This window comes from Schistocerca nitens, chromosome 4 (genome assembly GCF_023898315.1).
Source record: "Schistocerca nitens isolate TAMUIC-IGC-003100 chromosome 4, iqSchNite1.1, whole genome shotgun sequence".
Classification (NCBI taxonomy): Eukaryota; Metazoa; Arthropoda; class Insecta; order Orthoptera; family Acrididae; genus Schistocerca; species Schistocerca nitens.
Window position 1 is genome coordinate 303723480 of NC_064617.1, and position 22084 is coordinate 303745563.

At 43.6% G+C, this 22084-nt stretch overlaps 1 pseudogene; it reads right to left on the minus strand.

The window, feature by feature from the left end:
- Positions 1-1502: 1502 nt before the first annotated feature.
- LOC126253908 (5S ribosomal RNA) lies at positions 1503-1620 on the minus strand (annotated as a pseudogene).
- Positions 1621-22084: the final 20464 nt, after the last annotated feature.

Genomic DNA, 22084 nt, shown 5'->3' on the forward strand with positions numbered 1-22084 from the left:
ATCCATCACCATATCATGGATTTTATCAAGGATTTCTGGAGTCGTAACCTCCACAGGGCGTCCAGAATGTTCAGCATCACTTGTGCCCATATGGCCACTCAGAAAATTTTGAAACCACTTATAAACTGTTCTAATCGAAGGTGCAGAGTCACCATATTGTGTATCAAGCTTCTCTTTAGTCTCCTGAGGCGTTTTGACTTTCATAAAGTAATGTTTAATCACCACACGAAATTCTCTTTCGTCCATTTTTTGACAATCACTCGACTTCCTTGATTCACACGAATGCCAAACACAAAGAAATAGTCCAATATGGCGTGCGCATGGTGTGCGTTCTTTCCAAAGATGCTACGAACTAAACATGACCTCGATATGCGCCGGTGGTTCCATCTCTCGGACTTCGCACAGAATTTTCAAACGCCCCTCGTATTTTCATTGAATAATATCGCATGGAATAATGTTCTGGGGTGACTCAACTTTAAGAAAGAAAGTGCTCATTGCTCAGAAACGTTCTGTAACTATAATATGTGGGTGGTCACCAACGATCATTTTGCAGACACCTGTTTAAAGAACATATTTCCACAATATCCTTTTTTCCAGAAGTGATAGTTCTGCAAGTTTCACAGGAGAGCTTCTGTAAAGTTTGGAAGGTAGGACACGAGGTACTGGTAGAAGTACAGCTGTGAGGAAGGGGCCTGAGTCGTGCGTGGGTAGCTGACACGGATCAGAGGGTTAACTGCCCTCTGTACTGAGTGAACGGATCAATGATGAACTTGAACAGGTTTTTCCCCTATACCTTGACTCCCGAACAAAAACAAATTCATGTGAACACCTGTACTGATTTGATTGAATTGCAAAACACAGATAATTCTTCTCTGAAGAAATTCACCATGTCTGATGAGAGTTGATATTATCAGTACGAACCTACCACAAATCGACAATGAGCAGAAATTCATATGAAGGATTAGTGCTTCGACGAAAAAACCAACATTCAAGTCAAGGTGACGCGTGATTGAACAATATCTTAAAGAAGTACTTTTTCTCAGAGTTGCATGTGGTTGTGGGAGATTATGTAGAAAACTTAAAGCTTACAACCACAGTCTTAACGTATCTCTATTTTTTTATTAATCCAGTCTCTAAGCGTTTTGGACTGACGGGGTATGTATTTCCTCATGAAATTTACTTTAAATAACCCATCACAGTTCAAAAGAAACAATAATGTAGATAATTACAATTCGAGAAGGAGAAATGACATTCAGTATTGCACATTAAGGTTGTCTTAAGCAAAAAATCATCTACCAAAATAACTCTAAGGAAGCACTCCGTCTTCAGGCCACAAGTGGCCCATCGGGACCATCCGACAGCCGTGTCATCCTCAGCTGAGGATGCGGATAGGAGGGGCGTGTGGTTATCACACCGCTCTCCCGGTCGGTATGATGCTTTTCTTTGACCGGAGCCGCTACTATTCGGTCAGCTGGCATCACGAGGCTGAGTGCACCGAAAAATGGCAACAGCGCATGGCGGCCCGGATGGTCACCCATCCAAGTGCCGGCCACGCCCGATAGCGCTTAACTTTGGTGATCTGACGGGAATCGGTGTATCCACTGCGGCATGGCCGTTGCACTCTAAGAAAGAAAAGAAGAAAAAAAACCACGAAGGAATTATCCGACTGGGAGGGAAATCAGTAGAGGTGATGTACATGGCCGGCCGGAGTGGCCGTGCGGTTCTAGGCGCTACAGTCTGGAACCGAGCGACCGCTACGGTCGCAGGTTCGAATCCTGCCTCGGGCATGGATGTGTGTGATGTCATTAGGTTAGTTAGGTTTAAGTAGTTCTCAGTTCTAGGCGACTGATGACCTCAGAAAGTAAGTCGCATCGTACTCAGAGCCATTTGAACCATTTGATGTACATGTACAGACAAACTAATGATGATAATTTTAGAAAAGAATGGATAATTTATTTAAGAAAAAAACCTTCACAAAGTGTTCACGTCAGTAACATATTGGTCCACCTCTGGCCCTTACACAAGCTCTTATTCATATTGGCACTGACTACTAGAGTTGTTCAATGTCCTCTTGAGGGATATCGTGCCAATTCTGTCCGACTGGCGCGTTAGATCGTCAAAATCCCGAGATGGAGGGATGGCCCTGACTATAGTGCTCTAAACGTCTTCAATTGGGGAGAGATCTGGTCACCTTGCTGCCCAGGGTATGTTTCCGCAAGTACGAAGACAAGCTGTAGAAAATCTTGCCGTGTGCGGGCAGATATTATCTTTCTGAAATGTAAGCCCAAGGAGATGGGACCTGGATAAAGAGAAAGAACCAGAGGTTGTACAGAGTTTCAGGGAGAGCATAAGGGAACAATTGACAGGAATGGGGGAAAGAAATACAGTAGAAGAAGAATGGGTAGCTTTGAGGGATGAAGTAATGAAGGCAGCAGAGGATCAAGTAGGTAAAAAGACGAGGGCTAGTAGAAATCCTTGGGTAACAGAAGAAATATTGAATTTAATTGATGAAAGGAGAAAATATAAAAATGCAGTAAATGAAGCAGGCAAAAAGGAATACAAACGTCTCAAAAATGAGATCGACAGGAAGTGCAAAATGGCTAAGCAGAGATGGCTAGAGGACAAATGTAAGGATGTAGAGGCTTATCTCACTAGGGGTAAGATTGATGCTGCCTACAGGAAAATTAAAGAGACCTTTGGAGATAAGAGAACCACTTGTATGAACATCAAGAGCTCAGATGGAAACCCAGTTCTAAGCAAAGAAGGGAAAGCAGAAAGGTGGAAGGAGTATATAGAGGATCTATACAAGGGCGATGTACTTGAGGACAATATTATGGAAATGGAAGAGGATGTAGATGAAGATGAAATGGGAGATACGATACTGCGTGAAGAGTTTGACAGAGCACTGAAAAACCTGAGTCGAAAAAAGGCCCCGGGAGTAGACAACATTCCATTGGAACTACTGACAGCCTTGGGAGAGCCAGTCCTGACAAAACTCTACCATCTGGTGAACAAGATGTATGAGAAAGGCGAAATACCCTCAGACTTAAAGAAGAATATAATAATTCCAATCCCAAAGAAAGCAGGTGTTGACAGATGTGAGAATTACCGAACAATCAGTTTAATAAGCCACAGCTGCAAAATACTAACACGAATTCTTTACAGACGAATGGAAAAACTAGTAGAAGCCGACCTCGGGGAAGATCAGTTTGGATTCAGTAGAAATACTGGAACACGTGAGGCAATACTGACCTTACGACTTATGTTAGAAGAAAGATTAAGGAAAGGCAAACCTACGTCTCTAGCATTTGTAGACTTAGAGAAAGCTTTTGACAATGTTGACTGGAATACTCTCTTTCAAATTCTAAAGGTGGCAGGGGTAAAATACAAGGAGCGAATGGCTATTTACAATTTGTACAGAAACCAGATGGCAGTTATAAGAGTCGAGGGACATGAAAGGTAAGCAGTGGTTGGGAAGGGAGTAAGACAGGGTTGTAGCCTCTCCCCGATGTTATTCAATCTGTATATTGAGCAAGCAGTAAAGGAAACAAAAGAAAAATTCGGAGTAGGTATTAAAATCCATGGAGAAGAAATAAAAACTTTGAGGTTCGCCGATGACATTGTAATTCTGTCAGAGACAGCAAAGGACTTGGAAGAGCAGTTGAACGGAATGGATGGTGTCTTGAAGGGAGGATATAAGATGAACATCAACAAAAGCAAAACGAGGATAATGGAATGTAGTCGAATTAAGTCGGATGATGATGAGGGTATTAGATTAGGAAATGAGACACTTAAAGTAGTAAAGGAGTTTTGCTATTTGGGGAGCAAAATAACTGATGATGGTCGAAGTAGAGAGGATATAAAATGTAGACTGGCAATGGCAAGGAAAGCGTTTCTGAAGAAGAGAAATTTGTTAACATCGAGTATAGATTTAAGTGTCAGGAAGTCTTTTCTGAAAGTATTTGTGTGGAGTGTAGCCATGTATGGAAGTGAAACATGGACGATAAATAGTTTGGACAAGAAGAGAATAGAAGCTTTCGAAATGTGGTGCTACAGAAGAATGCTGAAGATTAGATGGGTAGATCACATAACTAATGAGGAGGTACTGAATAGGATTGGGGAGAAGAGGAGTTTGTGGCACAACTTGACCAGAAGAAGGGATCGGTTGGTAGGACATGTTCTGAGGCATCAAGGGATCACCAATTTAGTATTGGAGGTCAGCGTGGAGGGTAAAAATCGTAGGGGGAGACCAAGAGATGCATACACTAAGCAGATTCAGAAGGATGTAGGTTGCAGTAGGTACTGGGAGATGAAGAAGCTTGCACAGGATAGAGTAGCATGGAGAGCTGCATCAAACCAGTCTTAGGACTGAAGACCACAACAACAAACAACAACAACAAGCCCAAGATGGCTTGCCAGAGACGGCAACAAAACGGGGTGTAGAGCCATGTCGCCGTACTGCTGTGATGTAACGGTGCCGCGGATGGCAATCAAATGGATCCTTCTGTGAAAAGGATTGGCACCCAGCCATCGGACCGTCTGGCAGCGACAGTGACATTGGTATCCCACCGCCATCTGGGGCATCCTTCAGAAACGTCTTCACTAGAAATCGGGCCTCATTCGAAGCGGGACTCATCACTGAAGACAATTCTACCGCAATCAATGAAATTCTAAGCCGAAGACGTATCTGGAGACGCCCTGAACAGCGGTGGGATAAAAACTTGACCGACGCCCGCCATGTAACCCGACAACCAAGTGAAATGTTTCTGAATCCCATACCTTTTCGTAGCAGGAACCCGTTGGTTGTCATCCACGGCATCCTTACAGCACAACAGTTCATCGAAGATATTCAACGCCCCGTTTTATTGCCCTTTATGGCAAGCCTTCCTGAGCTTATATTTTAGCAAGACAGTGCCCACCCTACTGCTTGTCTTCGTGCTTGCGAAGCCCTATCTCGGCCAGCAAGGGCCAGCAAGGTCGCCGGATCTCTTCGCAGTTGAGAACTTTTGCAGCATTATGGGCAGGGACTTTCAGCCATCTCATGATTTTGACGATCTAACGCGCCAGTCTGACAGAATTTGGCACGATGTGCCTTAGGGGGACATCCAACAACGGTATCAATAAACCTCAAACCGAATAATTGCTTGCGTAAGTGCCAGAGGTGGACCAACTCGTTCTTGACTTGCTCAATTTGTGAAGCTCTTCGCCGTCCGGGGTGGCCGAGCGGTTCTAGGCGCTACAGTCTGGAACCGTGCGACCGCTACGGTCGCAGGTTCGAATCCTGCCTCGGGCATGGGTGTGTGTGATGTCCATAGGTTAGTTAGGTTTAAGTAGTTCTAGGGGACTGATGACCTCAGAAGTTAAGTCTCATAGTGCTCAGAGCCATTTGAACCATTTTTTTGTGAAGCTCTTCCTCTTGAATAAATCATCGAATTTCTTTGAAATTGCAATCTACACCACATTTATCGATTTTCGTCAGCCTCGGATAACTCCTTCATGGTGCGTAGTTGTTTTCTTTTTTTGTGTCATGGTATATATAAATTGTTTGTCAAGCAGCAAAATAGCAATATTAAATTTAGAAAACAAACTGAAAAAGATTCTCCTTAACGTCTATTCCTTAGAAGAATTTCTATTCATGTAATGCTAGCGGACCCACAAATGCCTTACAGTTGCTGAATATGTAGGGAAATTCGATTTACATTCTAAACTCCTTCCCCTTCCCTCTCTCTGCCCATCTCCTCCTCTTCTCCCTCTCTCTGTGGATCGCCTCCTCCCTCCATCTCTCTCCCCAGCTCATCCCGCCTCTCTATGTCCACACTTATTACTCCTCCACCCCCGTCCCCTACCCCTTGTCCGCTTACCCCTCTATCTCACCTCGAGCCTAGTTTATCGTTACTGCAAACAGAACCTTCATTAGGAACTGTAATACACTCGTGCTCATAAATTAAGGATAATTGCAGAATGTGGTGCCACACAACGTGGGACTACACAAAATTGGCGCTAATAGCATAGGCACATAGGGAACACACACGACACAGGTCTGTAAGTCCACGGTATTGGTGATAAGTTAAGAAAACCGTCCCGAAACGCATGTGCTAACAAACGCCACTGTTTCCTGGGCATGTACCCCGACATCAGTATGGGATGTAATCACAATGCACACGTACACAGGCCGCACAACGGGTTGGCATACGCTGGATCAGGTGGTCGAGCAGCTGCTGGAATATAGCTTCCCATTCTTGCACCAGTGCCTGTCGGAGCTCCTGAAGTGTCCTAGGGGTGTGAAGACGTGCAGAGATACGTCGACCGAGTCCATTCCAGACATGCTCGATGGGGTTCAGGTCTGGAGAACAGGCAGGCCACTCCATTCGCCTGATATCTTCTGTTTCAAGGTACTCCTCCACGATGGCAGCTTGGTGGGGCCGTGCGTTATCATCCATCAGGAAGAAGGTGGGACCCACTGCACCCCTGAAAAGGCGGACATACTGGTGCAAAATGACGTCCCGATACACCTGACCTGTTACATTTCCTCTGTCAAAGACATGCAGGGGTGTACGTGCACCAATCATAATCCCACCCCACACCATCAAACCACGACCTTCATACAGGTCCCTTTCAAGGACATTACGGGGTTGGTATCTGGTTCCTGGTTCACACCAGATGAAACCCCGGCGAGAATCACTGTTCAGACTATACATGGATTCTTCCGTGAACATAACCTGGGACCACTGTTCCAATTACCATGTACTGTATTGACACCAGGCTTTGGTTCAAATGACTCTGAGCACTATGGGAGTTAACTTCTAAGGTCATCAGTCCCCTAAAACTTAGAACTACTTAAACCTAACTAACCTAAGGACATCAAAAACATCTATGCCCGAGGCAGGATTCGAACCTGCGACCGTAGCGGTTGCGCGGCTCCAGACTGTAGCGCCTAGAACCGCTTGGCCACAGCGGCCGGCTGACACCAGGCTTTACGCGCTCTCCTGTGAACAGGGGTCAGTGGAATGCACCTTGCAGGTCTTCGGGTGAATAAACCATGTCTGTTCAGTCTTTTGTAGACTGTGTGTCTGGAGACAACTGTTCCAGTGGCTGTGCTAAGGTCCCGAGCAAGGCTACCTGCAGTACTCCGTGGACGTCTGCGGGCATTGATGGTGAGATATCGGTCTTCTTGTGGTGTTGTACACTGTGGACGTCCCGTAATGTAGCGCCTGGACACGTTTCCTATCTTCTGGAATCGTTGCCATAATCTTGAGATCACACTTTTTGGGACACAGAGGGCCCGTGCTACGACCTGCTGTGTTTGACCAGCCTCCAGTCGCCCTAGTATTCTACCCCTCATAACGTCATCAATATGTGTTTTTTGAGCCATTTTCAACACACAGTCACCATTAGCACGTCTGAAAACGTCTGCACACTTAATAGCTGCACCGTGCTCTGACATGCACCGACACACCTCTGTGTATGTGGACTTCTGCCAGCGCCACTGTGCGACGACCGAAGGTCAAATCCACCGCATTGTCATTCCCCGAGGTGATTTAAGCCCGCAAACCGCTCATCAGAGTATTGTTTCACCATGTATCAGCATTAAATTAATGAGTATGAGTGTAGCTTGAAATGAATGGGTAAATCGTTTATGATCATTGGTACATCGGGTATGAGAGAGATCTCTCCGGCTGCTAGATTTGTGATTATAGTAACTTCGAAGACAGTATTTCGCATAGTTCTCATCTGCGAATTGGTAGGATCGCAAAGTTTCGGACGGCAGATCCTACAGTTCTATTCTAATTATAAGCCTATAAATCATAAACACACCTGTTTTCTGCAAAACCGACGTAAGGAAGGAAATAGAGCATATTATTGTGTGTATAATTTTTGTTTGAAATTTTGAATGAGAGAGAATATATACTGGGAACGTTCAATAAGTAAGGCAACACATTTTTTGCTCAGTCAATTTCGGTTGAAAAAATGCGGGATTTGTTGTGGGCCATGGAGTAATATATTCCCGCTTCAGCCGCTATAGTTTCATGAAATTCCGATAGCTGGCGACGCTATACACAGTTTTCAAAATCGCGTCTGTAAGCGAAGTGCATTCCAGAGAGCTGTCATTGAGTTTCTTTTGGCAGAAAACCAGAGCATCGCAGATATTCGTAGACGCTTGCAGAATGTCTACGGTGACCTGGTAAAGAACAAAAGCACGGAGAGTCGTTGTTCGGCCCTGTCTTCATCGCATCAAGGTCGCGCTAGCTTATTCGATCTCCCGCGTGCCGGCCGGCCGCACACAATTGTGACTCCTGCAGTGCTGGAACGTGCGAACACTCTCATTCGAGGTGATCGACGGATTGGCAACACGTCGTTGCACAACTGGACGTCTCTGTTGGCGGTGCTGGCATGCTTGTCCACCAGTTGGTATGTGCGCGCTGGGTTTCTCACCGCCTAACAGATGACCATAAAGAGCAACGAAGGACCGTCTGTACGGAACTGCTTGCACATTACAAGGCTGATCGTGACAATTTTTTGTCGCACATCGTCACAGGCGATGAAACTTGGGCTCATCACTTCGAATCGGAAACAAAAGGACAAGCCGTGAAATGGCGCCACACCACCTCTCCCCTGAAGAAAAAGTTCAAAGCTGTACCCGCTGCCGGTAAAGTAATGGTGATGGTTTATCGGGGCTCTGAAGAAATTGTGTTTGATGTGTTCCCTCATGGTGCAACGATCAACTCTGAAGTGTATTGCGTTATCCGCAGGAAATTGAGGAAACGACTTCAGTTTCTTCGTCGCTACAAAAAAGCGGGACCGATGGACCTAGTAGTCTTGTCCCTTCAATTCCACAGACCAGTCACAAAAATGCAAACGAACTTCTCCTTCACAGTGACATGGCATTCGAGAGGAGCTCACAAAACTTCATTGGATTGCTCTTCCTCATCTACCCTACAGCCCGGATGTCGCACCTTCCGACATGCATCTGTTTGGCCCAATGAAGGACGCACTCCACGGAAAGCAGTACGTGGATTATGAGGTGGCGCAAGGCCGTTGCATAGAACGGAGACTGTGCTGAAAAATAGGGTTTTGTAGCCAAAAGAGGGGGGAATGATATGGTGTAATGGTATCCTGAATAAAACCAACATGCTTTCAGAATAAAAATGTGTTGCTTATTTATTGATTGCCCCTCGCATACGAGAAACAATTCGTCTAACAGCACACCTGCCTTGCCATTGTAGCTGTAACTGACTGGAAGACAGGAAACGGAACCGCACATTTTTACAACACATCGTCTTTCTTATCAGAAAACTTGTAATTTGTCATTTAAAATAGTCTGAATATTCCTTGCTTCATCTTGTAAAAATTTGAAGTAAATATGTCAAGAACATTTCGAGCCTTTTGGTGACAACATTACCCCTTTATATAATACACATGTATTTTTGTAATATACATGTTGAAAAAAATAGGCCATGTCTGTCCAAATGTTCTTTAGTGCATCATGCAACAAATTTAAGTAATTTGGTCAAGAAGTTTTCGAGATATATGCTCACAGCATTTTTTGTTTGTATACTGCATAAATATTTATATATTTAAAAAAGCGTAGCCTGCGTTCGTCTGAGTGTTCATTAGTGTATCATGTAAAAATTTGAAGCAAATCGAAGAACTTTTCGAGAATTTTGTACAAACGTTTCCCCTTTAGAGACCAGATTCTTATCCGATTTTGTATGAAATTTTATAATATGATGTTTTATACTTTGCTAAAATACAGAGATTTTGAGGTACTTTATAGTTCTTAGAGTATATCTCCAAAATCGCAACAGAACTAATTTCATTACTTTGTGTGTCATTTGCCATACAGTTCGTATTTATAAAATTATATATTGGAATTTGTAAACGCGTTCGGATGACAGGTTTTGAAGCAGCAGAGTTTGTTTAGTGCCAATTTTCCGTAAGTTTTGAAGGACAATAACTCAACTTTCGACCTCTACATCATTAACAAGCTTGAGTTCTCACCAGAACGATAATGTTTTTTTTTTTTTTTTTTTAAATTGGCTACGTGTCTTATCAAAAAGATGGCACAAAGGTACCACTTGTGTAATCTTGTAAGTATTTTAACTTATAACACTCACCAACACAGCAAAAGAGAGGCAGCATGGCTTAGCAAATTGTGCTATCTTGCTACAGAGATAAGATGGTATCCAGCAATAGTGTGCAGAAATGTCCAAAACTTTACAATAAGTGAAAGAAACTGAAAAAATTATCAGATCCGCGGGTGCAACTCAGAATCGAAATGTGTACAACCTATTTGACATTGTTCATCTGGATGGACTCAGAAAGCCAAGTAAAGAAGAAAGGCAGTTTATCATACTGCGGAAAGAAAAAGGACTTACTGGCTATATGGGAGGCTTTGCCGTGAAATGTGTAAAAACAGAATAACTAAAAGAGGAGACTAAGTTCTCCATAATTTTTTTCACGTTATTTCGCATTGATTAGGCAGACAGTCTCACATTAGCTAAAACTTATTTTCTTCTTAGAGGGTGAAGAAGGGAGATATCTATTAACCATGTAGGAAAGTTTTCAACACCCAGTGGAAGCCGAACCAAAATTAAAGAGGAGTTACTGAAGAACTGTTTACTTGAAATTGTCTTTATGGACAGAAGGGGTCGAAGATTTCTGACAGGGAGACTGTCTGAATGATAGGATTGCAGCAGAGGCTTTAGGTCATGACACACAGAATTTAATTTTAAGCAGATGTATCATACGACTCTGACGACAGCATTTCCCACAGTAAAGAACGGATTTTATCAAAAGCAGATTTACAGAGAGCTGTTGTGCACTTCGATGCAAAAAACTTCACGATATTCAGTCGTCTTTGGATTTTTGCTTATATACTTTTTTAAAAACACATAAAATTTAATTCTTGTTAACGTACAAAATGAAAAATGCAAAAAATAAAATCTGGGGAGCATACTTAAGTGAATGTTCTGACGGGTCAAGGCAATTGTCTAAAATGTAACTTTTGAGGATATACACCACGACCTGAACTGAAAAATCCTAAGTACTCTTGAATCTTCATGTTGATCAAGAATATAATGGGAACAAAACTTGAAGGCATCAGGAGAGCTTCTGTGAAGAGTGGAAAGTAAGAGAGAGAAAGACCAGCCGATGTGAAGCTGTGAGGGCGGGTCATGCCTGGATAGCTCAACCGTTAAGAGCACTGTCCGCAAAAGACAGGGAGCCGCGTTCGAGTCCGCGTCTCGCACACAGCTGCAGCCTACCATGAAGTTTCAAAACAGAGGACACCCCTGTGCAGACTGAAACTTCCATTCTGGTACGTATCTCCTAATAGTTTGCATCTAGTCATATACTTAATGTGTACTAAATATTGATTATAGTCATACGAAACGTTCTTAGCTTCGACATAATCAGAAGCGCGAATACATACAGTAGCAAGCGTTTTCTTCGCTCCACTGTATGAAGCTTGAACTACAATTCAGTTTACTTCAAACGGGGAGTCAGCGTCGTCTCACAATCAGTTCAAATTCACTTTCAGGATACTTCAATTGCCGGAGGTTAGATTTTTGGCTAATGCGCTACATGGAATTGGGCAGAAACTCCTTATAATGCATAGAAGGCAATGGGAAATTATCGTCTGCAGAAATCGCACATAAGTAGCTACAGCTGTTTATATGTAAAGAACACGGCTCTAGAATGCCACGTAACAATATTGGTGGTTGCAAAACGTTAAACAAAAAGTGCAAGAAAGAGAAACCATACACCGTGCGTCCAGCTAAAAATTACGATAGAGGATGTTATATTCAGTGTTCTACAAATGCAAGCCTTTCTGCAAAAACTTTATGCCCTTGAAAGTTCGCAGAGCAGTAAACATGCTGCTAGCCAACGAGGGGTAAAAACGTGACGCTGTCTATAGAGACGTTGAATATCGAATTATTAAAAGGTCACAGGCGCGATAACACCTCGCACATGCAGCCGACATGCGACAGATGAATAGAATACGCAACACGTGTCTGACACTTCGAGGCTGAAGAGTTTTTCTCTCGCCAACAACACTGTCACCCAAAGCTCTTTCAGTGCAAAAACGCCACGAAAGTAAAGGTATGCCTGAAATTTTTGCAAGAAATCGCTCACGGAATCGTTCGCAGCATATAGTGCAGAAAATTCCGGCGCTTTGAGATGTAACTCTGTCGACTGAACGTGGAAAGGTCACAATCGTCTCTCGTGGGACATAGATAATGGTTAGGGCGAGGCGTGATCTGCCAGTCTAAGGGTTTGCTAATATGCATGTTACCAGCAAGCAAATGTGGGCGGACGTCATGATGGACGAGTAATGAGCACCAGAATCAAGATTGATGGCTTAAAAAGTCTAAAAGTAAATGTAACCCGATTTCATAGGTTAATGAGTAATCTGTTGGTGTCTAAAACGGAGATTAATGGCAGAAAAATTTGCAGAGCGTCCGAACGGTGCTAGTGGTAGTGCTAATGCTATTTTGAGTACTGTATATTTAATTTCGATTGTCAAAATACTGAGCCAAGACCTGCATCTAAAGTAAAAAGGTTTGCTGTTGTAATGTAACGTGAGAGAATGTTAAGACTTGAATTTCGTTGGATACATGGTGTCTTCGTTTTCACAACTGCAGTGTCGGTTTTGTAATGTGCTAAGCTACAATTCTTAGGTAGCAGATAAAAATGTGCACATTCCCATTCTTTGAAAATATGTCGTTGCAATTCCCACGTTATCTGCTGGGAGCTGAAGTTACTACCTATAAACGAAAGAATAAGGAAATAGGTCAAATTAAAACCTTTTAGACAGTACACTCTCTCGCGTACAGGAAAAATTTTACGCCAACTACTATAGTGTGATTCTCTTGTGCCATGGCTTTTCAGTTTACCTACATGGAGAATTGTTGATTATTTTCAACAATTCAACGAATCAAGGAAAGGATAACGTTCTACGAGTTGGGGCGTGGAATGTCGGAAGCTTGAACGTGGTAGGGAAACTAGAAAATCTGAAAAGGGAAATGCAAAGGCTCAATCTAGATAGTAGGGGTCAGTGAAGTGAAGTGGAAGGAAGACAAGGATTTCTGGTCAGATGAGTATCGGGTAATATCAACAGCAGCAGAAAATGGTATAACAGTGTAGGATTCGTTATGAATAGGAAGGTAGGGCAGAGGGTGTGTTACTGTGAACAGTTCAGTGACCGGGTTTTTCTAATCAGAATCGACAGCAGACCAACACCGACAACGATAGTTCAGGTATACATGCCGACGACGCAAGCTGAAGATGAACAGATAGAGAAAGTGTATGAGGATATTGAAAGGGTAATGCAGTATGTAAAGGGGGACGAAAATCTAATAGTCATGGGCGACTAGAATGCAGTTGTAGGGGAAGGAGGAGAAGAAAAGGTTACAGGAGAATATGGGCTTGGGACAAGGAATGAAAGAGGAGAAAGACTAATTGCGTTCTGTAACAAGTTTCAGCTAGTAATAGCGAATACCCTGTTCAAGAATCACAAGAGGAGGAGGTATACTTGGAAAAGGCCAGGAGATACGGGAAGATTTCAATTAGATTACATCATGGTCAGACAGAGATTCCGAAATCAGATACAGGATTGTAAGGCGTACCCAGGAGCAGATATAGACTCAGATCACAATATAGTAGTGATGAAGAGTAGGCTGAAGTTCAAGACATTAGTCAGGAAGAATCAATACGCAAAGAAGTGGGATACGGAAGTACTAAGGAATGACGAGATACGTTTGAAGTTCTCTAACGCTATAGATACAGTAGTACAGTTGAAGAGGAATGGACATCTCTAAAAAGGGCCATCACAGAAGTTGGGATGGAAAACATAGGTGCAACGAAGGTAGCTGCAAAGAAACCATGGGTAACAGAAGAAATACTTCAGTTGATTGATGAAAGGAGGAAGTACAAACATGTTCCGGGACAATCAGGAATACAGAATCGCTGAGGAATGAAATAAATAGGAAGTGCAGGGAAGCTAAGACGAAATGGCTGCAGGGAAAATGTGAAGACATCGAAAAAGATATGATTGTCGGAAGGACAGACTCAGCGTACCGGAAAGTCAAAACAACCTTTGGTGACATTAAAAGCAACGGTGGTAGCATTAAGAGTGCAACGGGAATTCCACTGTTAAATGCAGAGGAGAGAGCAGATAGGTGGAAAGAATACATTGAAAGCCTCTATGAGGGTGAAGATTTGTCTGATGTGATAGAAGAAGAAACAGGAGTCGATTGAGAAGAGATGGGGGATCCAGTATTAGAATCGGAATTTAAAAGAGCTTTGGAGGACTTAGGGTCAAATAAGGCAGAAGGGATAGATAACATTCCATCAGAATTTCTAAAATCATTGGGGGAAGTGGCAACAAAACGACTATTCACGTTGGTGTGTAGAATATATGAGTCTGGCGACATACCATCTGACTTTCGGAAAAGCATCATCCACACAATTCCGAAGACGGCAAGAGTTGACAAGTGCGAGAATTATCGCACAATCAGCTTAACAGCTCATGCATCGAAGCTGCTTACAAGAATAATATACAGAAGAATGGAAAAGAAAATTGAGAATGCGCTACGTGACGATAAGTTTGGCTTTAGGAAAAGTAAAGGGACGAGAGAGGCAATTCTGACGTTACGGCTAATAATGGAAGCAAGGCTAAAGAAAAATCAAGATACTTTCATAGGATTTGTCGACCTGGAAAAAGCGTTCGACAATACAAAATGGTGCAAGGTGTTCGAGATTCTGAAAAAAGTAGGGGTAAGCTATAGGGAGAGATGGGTCATATACAATATGTACAACAACCAAGAGGGAATAATAAGAGTGGACGATCAAGAACGAAGTGCTCGTATTAAGAAAAAAAAATAATCATGGAGAATAGTCGTCGTACTGCGCTTCTTTTAGAAAAAGTTGTAATCCGTCGCACCTGAGTGCAATGGGGTTTCGATTCACTACAGCTTACTTACGTTACCAACAGCAATATTGTACTGATTTGTTCAACAAATAAAATGGTGTATTTTACAAGAAAAGACCATCTGGAATCTGATATATGAAAGGAAAGAAATAATTACTTACACTGGATTTAGCATTACACTTAATTAGCCTACATTTTGTATTTACTTTCCCTCGTAAGTTTTTCAATGCGTAATGCTCTTTCCTTCTTAAAATCTTAGAATAAAAACGTTTCTTTTTTTGCCTATAAACTCACAGGAGACAGCCAATTTCATTTCTCTAACCAGTAAACGCCAGAACATTCTTAAGAATAATAAATTAATACCTTCCCATATCAAAGAATAATTATTGTCTCTAATGGATACATCTGTGTCGCTAATTTTCAAAAACTCGCTGGCCCTGTTAATTTTTATTACTCGCTCACAGGTGTCACTCTCGAGGACAACTTATGTCATCTCTATAATCCCAATAGATGGCAATACTATCGTCTGTCTCATACTGTCTCCCTTGCTGTATCCATCGTTTGAGGCATGAAAAAACGAAATAAAACCCATTTTAACTACTACATCTTTACCTACATCATTTAAAACATATTACTTATATTATAGTGCATTTGTATGTTGCGAGAAATTATTTCATGAGTTACAGGAACACAGTGCTTATAAACGAAATTTGCGTGAAAGAATATACGTGAAAAAATTTTACCTTCAACAGCCACCCGCTTTTACAAGGCCCTCCATACCCTTTCCTTGCCTTCCGTACCTGCCTTCCTTTCCCCATACAGCTCCTGTACGACCTCGTCCCCTTCCCCCACCACCTCCTTTTCCTCCAACATCTCCGCATCCTTTACACTGTCCGCAGGCTTGATCCCCCCCACCCCCTGGTTTCCTCCTTCCTCTCTGCCCCCCGCCCTTTGCCGCGCCTCTATCGCTGTATCCCTCCCTCTCCCCACCCCCACAGCCTTCATCTCCATCATCAGGGCAATTTCCAGCACCTCCCCCTCCCGGATGTTGAACTTTGCCATGACATATACTATTTCTTCCACCTGTAACCTGGCCTTGTTCCCCTACTCCCCAGGGCACCCCTTTTCCTCTCCCATCCTTCTCCCAGAGCGGATATTTCTTCTGCCCCCCCCCCCCGCCCCCCGAGTCCCTGCACCCCATCCTCGCCTACTTCCCTCCCACATCCTTCCCTCCCCGCCCCTCTTTGGCGTGCCCCCTTGCCCGTCTCCCCCCTCTCTTCCCCTCCCTCCATTCTTCCCTTCTCCCTTATCTCCTTGCACCTGGTAGATCATCCGTTTTGCTCATCGTCAGCAGTGTGCTACGTTAGTATTGTGTTTGGTGCTCTTCTCCTGTGCGTTGTGAGGTGTGATTTTAAATGTGTGCTGGACTTCTACATAGTGTTCCTGTCAGTGATTATTATGTGCTATGCTGTACGTCGATACTTTTGTGCTCCGGTCATACTTCGCCTTGTGTTCTTTTAATTGCCCCAATGTGTGGTTTGTTCGTGTGTGCTACTTTTTTATGGTTTTTATCTCCATTTTACAGTCGCCCCTTTTTACTATTGTCTTCCATAATGTTTCCCCCTTTTTTTATCTCTATGTACACCATTTTTTCTCCTTTATGTTATTTTTAACTGTCTTCTATTGCACGTTTTATGTCTTTCAGCTGAAGAGCAGTGCATATGCTGCTGCCAGCCTGTCCCGATGGGGAATTGAAATACGATAAAGAAAAAAGAACTTCCAACAGATAGGTAGTTAATAGTGATAAGTTGCTTGTGGTGGTAATCTGTCAATTAAATGGGAAATCTGCATATAATGTGTTTTACATTTACTTACTGATGTAAAGAAATGTAATGCTCTTGCCGGCCGCGGTGGTCTCGCGGTTCTAGGCGCGCAGTCCGGAACCGTGCGACTGCCACGGTCGCAGGTTCGAATCCTGCCTCGGGCATGGATGTGTGTGATGTCCTTAGGTTAGTTAGGTTTAAGTAGTTCTAAGTTCTAGGGGACTGATGACCACAGCAGTTGAGTCCCATAGTGCTCAGAGCCATTTTTTTTGTAATGCTCTTACCAGGAAGAACTACTATGACGGAAAAAGATCACAACTCTAAAAAATAATTAATGTAGATTAATGAGATTTCGGGAATACATTTGTTTAGGTATATTTAAGTGGTTAACATTGCAAGTAAGCTCAAAATAAGTCATTGCAAATGTGAAATGCTGATACATTAATAACTGGTGTAACTGCCAGAATGTGGAATGCAAGATGCATTGTGTTGCACAGGCGCTGGATTTCAGTTTGTGAGATGGTGAGATGGAGTTTCATGCCTGTTACATTAGGTCGGTCAATACAGGAACGTTTAATGCTGTTTGTGTGGATGACACTGGAGTTATCGCCCGATAATGTCCAATATATACTCGATTGGAGACAGATATGGTGATCGAGTAGGCCGAGGCAACTTGTAGACACACTGCAGAGCATCTTGGGTTACAACTGCGGCATGTGGGAGAGCGTTGTCCTGTTCGAAATACACACTGGAATGCCGTTCCTGAAAGGCAGTGCAATAGGTCGAATCAAGAGATTGACGTACAAATTTGCAGAGAGGATGTGTGGAATAATCATGAGAGTTCTCCTGCTGTCATATGAAATCGTAACTCAAACCATAACTCCAGGTGTAGTTCCAGTGTGTCTAGCTCGCAGACAGGTTGGTTGCATTTCCTCAACTGGCCTCCTCCTAACCAACACGCGACTATCACTGGCCCGAGACAGAACTAGCTTTCATCGGAGAACACAACAGACCTCCACCTTGTCCTCCAATGAGCTCTCGCTTGACACCACTGAAGTCGCAAATGGCGATGGTTTGGGATCTGCAGAATGCACGCTTCAGAGCGCCTGGCTCGGAGCTGTCCTTGAAGTAACCGATTAGTAACAGTTCGTTGTGTCAGTGTGGTACCAAGTGCTGATAACTGCACGGCCGTCCGTAGCCGTCCGTTCTTGCGACCGTACATTTTCGTGACCACCGCTCCCAGCAATCATGTGCAGTGGCTACATTCCTACCAACTCACTATGCCCAATTTCATAGGTAACTAACGCTCACGACTGTTAAGCGTGTATTTAAAGCAAATCTCATTTGCATCCTTTTATGCGATTGACGCAAAATTTGAAACGCTCCTACCAAGTTCCTTTTGTATTGCACAACCCCTTCTTGGTGTACAATGATTCTCAGTGGCTCCTTTTTCCTATCGATGCCGTAAGCAGCTCAGAATCACCAGCCCTCGCCATGCTATGCTGGAAAACTATACAGATCTTCAGCACATCTTACTGTAAATCTAGATTCTTACCTTCTGTTTCCACAAATCCTCTCGAAGTACAGTCTTTCCCTGACACAGCTGACGTACACCAAAACTTAAGCGAGAAAGGTTATGAAGGATTTCTAATTCACCTGAAAATGTAGCAGAACCCAATATGGCACAAACGTCATATATTTCCGAGTTACGATGATCTCTGAAGAGCTTGTATACAGGAAGCAAAGCAATATCGATTACTTCTGTGACTGACAGCACACACTGTGAATCATGAAGTCAGAATAATACGGCTTCCCAACGTGTCAGTAGGCTGTTACGGAACTTGTAACGGCCTGGGGTTAATTTACTCTCGCATATCCTACTTACTTTGTGCTGTGCGTTGAGTTTAAATAACAATTTCCTCCCTAACCTTATGTAATCCCAGCAGTTATGAAAAGTGTTTGGTCTGAACTTAATTATATAGCCCACGTAATGTACCGTTCAATTTAGTACACGTTAGGCCTACACTATGGAGTTAACTGCAAAGAAGTTCACTGCAAAGTACCAGTGAACTACAGTTACATAAGGAAATTTCATAATCTAACATGATATATTAAAGTTCGGTGTAGTTAATTCCCAAAACACAAATTCAAAAAAATGTTATGTTTGAGTAACAAGTTTACATTAACAAAGTGTGGGTTGAAAAAATTGCAAAGCTATCTTAATTCCGAATAATACCATACACAATCACATGGTTGTTTCTGAAGCACATTAATGCGAATGTTTTCATTACTAACCTGTGTAATTCTTCAGTTGGATACTGAAAATTTTTGGGGAACCGCATTGCTGCGTGATCTCTCAGCCTGCTCCCAAGTCACGGAATGGATGAAAAATGGTTTCAACGTGTGCACATCTCTCTCAGTGGTGTTCAAATGTGCTCAACATGATTGAGTTCTAGTGATGAGAGGAGGCCACAGAAGCACCGTTACGTCCGTGGAATTTGCCTCAAACTACCTTGCAGTTCGGATGCAATATGATGGAGCATTGTTATGCTGAACACAAATGTCGCACGTGGGATGCTATAGGGCAAAACATATAAAAATGATCAGTTAGCAGATACCTATACCAGTGCCCAGAGAGACAGAAAGGTAGCCGTGTGAAGAGATCCATATCATCTGTCTAAACCTACTTCTTACAAAAATAACTCCACTTCATGCATGAACGATGATCTGTAGGCAAGATGGATGCATTGCATCATATGATTTTTAACGAATTCGTATCTTGCCGTCGGAGTGTCGCGTCTCGTCAGTACACGCTTTATGCCTCCAGTGGCAGTTTTCCTGCACCCGTGCTAATCTTTGTGCCCTGTGACGCGTTGTGTGGGAATGTATAAGTATGGGGCGGTGAGTTCTCTATCCCATTGCGAGGAGGTGGTTGTGGATCAGATAGTTACGTCTATACTCCAGAAGTCACCTTATGGTGTGTGGCGGAGGGACTTTGTGTAACACTGTTACTTCTCTCTTTCTTGTTCCAGCACGATATGGTTTGCGAGAAGAATGATTGCTGGTGGGATCGAATCTGTCTAATTTTATCTTCATAGTCTTTTCGTGATATATGCGTAGGACGAAGCAAGACATTTATTGATCTGAAACTTCCTGGCAGATTAAAACTGCGTGCCGGACCGAGACTCGAACTCGGGACCTTTGCCTTTCGCGGGCAAGTGTTCTACCGTCTGAGCTACTCAAGCACGACTCACGATCCGTCCTCACAGCTTCACAGAAGCACTTTCACGCGAAAGGCAAAGGTCCCGAGTTCGAGTCTCGGTCTAGCACACAGTTTTAATCTACCACGAAGTTTCATATCATCGCACACTCCGCTGCAGAGTGAAAATCTCATTCTGGAAACATTCATTGATCCTTCTACACTGAAGAGCCAAAGAAACTGGTACACCTGTCTAATATCGTGTAAGGCCCCCGCGAGCACGCAGAAGTGCCGCAACACAACTTGGCATGGACTCGACTAATGTGTGAAGTAGTGCTGGAGGGAACTGAAACCATCAATCCTGCAGTGCTGTCCAAAAATCCGTAAGAGTACGAGGGGGTGGAGACCTCTTCTGAACAGCAACTTTCATGGCATCCCAGATATGCTCAATAATGTTCATGTCTGGGAAGTTTGGTGGCCAGCGGAAGTTTAACTTCAGAAAAGTGTTACTGGAGTCACTCTGTAGCAGTTCTGGATGTGTGGGGTGTCGCATTGTCCTGTTGGAATTGGCCAAGTCCGTCGGAATGCACGATGGACATGAATGGATGTAGGTGATCAGACAGGATGTTTCGTACGTGTTACCTGTCAGAGTCGTATCTAGATGTATCAGGGATCCGAAATCACTCCAACTGCACACATCCCACACCATTATAGTGCCTCAACTAGCTTGAACAGTTCCCTGCTGAGATGCAGGGTCCATGGATTCATGAAGTTCATACCCGTAAACGCCCATCCCCTCGATACAATTTGAAACGAGACTCGTCCGGCTAGGCAACATGTTTCCAGTCATCAACAGTCCAATGTAAGTGTTAACGGTCCTAGGCTAGGCGTAAAGGTTTGTGTCGTGCAATCATGAAGGGTGCACCAATGCGCCTTCGGCTCCGAAAGCCCATGTCGATGATGTTTCGTTGAATGGCTCGCACGCGTACACTTGCTGTTGGTCCAGCATTGAGATCTGATGCAAGTTGCGGAAGGATTGCACTTCTATCACGTTGAACGATTCTCTTCAGTCGTCATTGGTCCCGTTCTTGCAGGATCTTTTTTCCGTCCGCAGCGATGTCGGAGATTTGATATTTTAATGGATTCCTGATACTCCCGGTAACTCGTGAAATGGTCGTACGGGAAAATCCCCACTTCATCGCTAACTTTGAGAAGCTGCGTCCCATCGCTTTGCGTCGACAGCCGGCCGCGGTGGTCTAGCGGTTCTATGCGCGCAGTCCTGAACCGCGCGACTGCTACGGTCGCAGGTTCGAATCCTGCCTCGGGCATGGATGTGTGTGATGTCCTTAGGTTAGTTAGTATTAAGTAGTTCTAAGTTCTAGAGGACTGATGACCACAGATGTTAAGTCCCATAGTGGTCAGAGCCATTTGAACCATTTTTTTTTTTTTTTTTTTTTTTTTTTTTGCGTCGACAATAACACCACGTTCAAACTCACTTAACTCTTGTTAAGCTGCCATTGTAGCAGCCTTAACCGATCAACAACTGCGCCAGACACTTGTCTTACACTCCTGGAAATGGAAAAAAGAACACATTGACACCGGTGTGTCAGACCCTCATACTTGCTCCGGACACTGCGAGAGGGCTGTACAAGCAATGATCACACGCACGGCACAGCGGACACACCAGGAACCGCGGTGTTGGCCGTCGAATGGCGCTAGCTGCGCAGCATTTGTGCACCGCCGCCATCAGTGTCAGCCAGTTTGCCGTGGCATACGGAGCTCCATCGCAGTCTTTAACACTGGTAGCATGCCGAGTCCATCAACATGAGGTAGCAAATATGAGGTAGCGAAGGAGGTGGAAACGTGGGGTCTACTATGCCAAAACTGCTTGGTAGCTACAACAGAAAAGCAATTAATTAGCAGGAGTACAAAATAAGAAAGTATTTATTACTTAACTTGGTTGCAGTCCATTATCTGTTGGTTGACAATTATAGAAGACGCGACTACATTAAGCGTCTGTAGAATGAAATAATTTACAAGTCACAAATCTTGCAGTGACGAATTCCCCCCCCCCCCCCCTCCGCCCCTGAACCATGGACCTTGCCGTTGGTGGGGAGGCTTGCGTGCCTC